Source organism: Cornus florida, unplaced genomic scaffold, assembly GCF_030987335.1.
Source record: "Cornus florida cultivar Cherokee Brave unplaced genomic scaffold, ASM3098733v1 CherokeeBrave_3.0.0_Hap2_Chr08, whole genome shotgun sequence".
Taxonomy (NCBI): Eukaryota; Viridiplantae; Streptophyta; class Magnoliopsida; order Cornales; family Cornaceae; genus Cornus; species Cornus florida.
This window is the reverse complement of record NW_026775578.1, coordinates 42361049-42363797: the sequence shown is the minus strand read 5'-3', so window position 1 is coordinate 42363797 and position 2749 is coordinate 42361049. Positions and strand designations below refer to the sequence as shown.

General features: G+C 39.8%; 1 non-coding gene across 1 annotated transcript; it reads right to left on the bottom strand.

Moving 5' to 3' along the window:
- Window positions 1-254: 254 nt before the first annotated feature.
- Window positions 255-363, bottom strand: LOC132272079 (small nucleolar RNA R71). The gene has a single exon (XR_009469961.1). It is a non-coding gene; the product is annotated as a small nucleolar RNA R71 (small nucleolar RNA).
- Window positions 364-2749: the final 2386 nt, after the last annotated feature.

Below are 2749 nucleotides of genomic sequence, written 5' to 3'. Positions count from 1 at the left end.
CATTAACATGTGCCCCCTTTTCTATGGGTTGAGCAATGAAGAGCCTTATAAACATTTAGATGAGTTCTTGGAAGTTTGTTCCACCGTGAAAATCACGGATGTTCCGGAAGAAGTCCTAAAAATGAAGCTTTTCCCTTTTACTCTTCGGGATAAAGCTAAATATTGGTTCAACAACTTGCGGCCAAATACAATCACCTCTTGGGCACAATTACAACAAGAGTTCTTAAAAAAGTATTACCCCGCAAGTCGAACTGATGCTATGAGAACTTCCATTCGTGAATTTAAACAACAAGAAGGAGAACCCCTTCATGAAGCATGGGAACGTTTGAATGACTTACTACGGAAGTGTCCACATCATGACATTCCTAAGTGGCAATTAGTTCAATGTTTCTTTTCAAGTTTATCCGATGCCAATAAGGGCATTGTTGATGCTTCTTGTGGCGGAAGCTACATTGAAAGAAATGAAGATGAAATTTGGCAACTTTTCGAAAAAATGAGTGAAAACTCAATGCATAGATCTTCATCTTCTAGGGGTAGTCACCTAGCACATTTGGGAGAAAAGAAAGCTATAAATCAAATAGACTCTTCCATGGAAATTGCCGCTGAGGTCAAAAATCTTACTCAAAGGTTTGATACATTCCTTTTGAATCAAGGTCCGGCAACTCAATCATATCCTCACCATTCCAATGAAATGTGCATGACTTGTTCTAGTTACACTCACCATACTTCAAATTGCCCTCTTGGACAAATTATACCAAGTGAGTCTCAAGAACAAGCAAATGCTGCTTTCATTCATCAAGGGAACAACCCTTATTCCAATACTTACAATCCGGGGTGAAAAAATCATCCAAACTTTGCATGGAGAAATCAAGGAGACGGTGCAAACCCTCCTCAAAATCAAGGTTACCAAGCAAAGTATGTTCCCCCACATCTCCAAAATCAAAATCAGAATTCTCAAGGTTACCGTCCTTCATTCTATCCTCAGAATGTGAATCAATACTCTCAACCTCAAGCATTAAATCCTCAGTCCTACTCTCATCCTCAAGCATCAAATTCTCAATCTTACTCTAATCCAAATCAAGCGCCTCCTAAAAGTTCAGCTTTTGAGGACAAAGTCTTGCAGGCTTTAGGTAATCTTCAAAAAGATAATCAACTGTTTCATTCTCACTCTCAATCAATTGCAAAGCTTGAAGCTCAAATTGGGCAATTAGCTAATTCTTTAAATATGAGAGAGAAAGGTAAGTTGCCTAGTCAAACTGAGACCAATCCTAAAGGGCAATTTATGGCGCAAGCAAGTCCTTCATCAGAATTTTCTGGAAATGAGCAAGTTTACCTTGAGGAGTGGTAGGAAAGTGGATAATAAGGTAGAGGTACCTAAGGAGGATAATGAATTGGCACAACCAAGTGATTGCATCCATCCCATTCCAAATTCTATTCCAATTTCCTTGGATGCTAGTGGTTCCAAAAAGGACATTCCATTATCTTCATCATCATCTCCCCAATTAGAGAAGCCTTATGAGCCAAAAGCTCCATTTCCTCAAGCTTTGAGAGAGACTTCATCATTTGGGAGACAAGAAGGAAAAATTCATGATATGATGGAAGTGTTTAAACAAGTGAAAATCAATCTTCCTCTTCTAGATGCAATTAGGCAAATTCCACCATATGCAAAGTTCTTGAAGGACTTGTGCACACAAAAGAGGAAGAGTAAGGGAAGGGACCTTAAGAAAGTGCTTTTAACAGAACAAGTGAGTTCCATCATTCTTTCTAACACTCCTCCTAAGTTCAAGGATCCAGGTGCTCCGACTATTTCTTGTGTTATTGGAAACCAAGAAGTTCGTAGAGCTCTCCTTGATTTAGGTGCAAGTATCAATCTCATTCCATACTTTGTTTACTTGCAGTTAGGGTTAGGGGACTTGAAGCCAACATCGGTAGTAATCCAACTAGCCGATAGATCAATTAAGAAACCAAGGGGGATTGTTGAGGATATTCTAATTAAGGTTGATAAATTTTATTTCCCGGTTGATTTTGTGGTACTAGATACTGAGCTAGTCCCTAATCTCACCAATCACATTCCAGTCATCCTAGGAAGGCCATTCCTTGCCACTGCCAATGCCACCATTAATTGTAGATCCGGCATTATGGACATCTCTTTTGGCAACATGATGGTTAAGCTTAATGTATTCAATGCAAGTCAACATCCCACAGATGAAGACGAGTGTTTCCTAGTAGATGTCTTGGATGAAAACATAGAGGAGACTCTTCCCTCTATTTTATCTAAGGACCCTCTTGAGGCGTGCCTTTGCGAAATGTTTGAAAGTTGTGGTTTTGACACAGAAGGATCCATAAGTGAGGTGAATGCTTTAATGGACTCTGTGGCCACTTTGGATTACCCACCTTGGAAAAGCAAGAAAGAACCTCTTCCTTCACTCTCTAGTACTCCACCAGTTCCATCTCTCATCTCTCCTCCTATTCTTGAGCTTAAGCCCCTTCCATCAAATCTGAAATACGCCTTCTTAGGCCCAAAAGAGACTCTTCCGGTCATCATTGCTTCCAATCTTGAAAATGACCAAGAGAATGATCTTTTGGAAGTGCTTAAAGCTAACAAAGAAGCCATTGGATGGAGTGTGGCTGACTTAAAAGGCATTGACCCTTCTATTTGTATGCATCGCATACACATGGAAGATGATGAAAAGCCATTTAGGGATGCTCAAAGGAGATTGAACCTAAATATGAAGGAAGTGGTCATGAA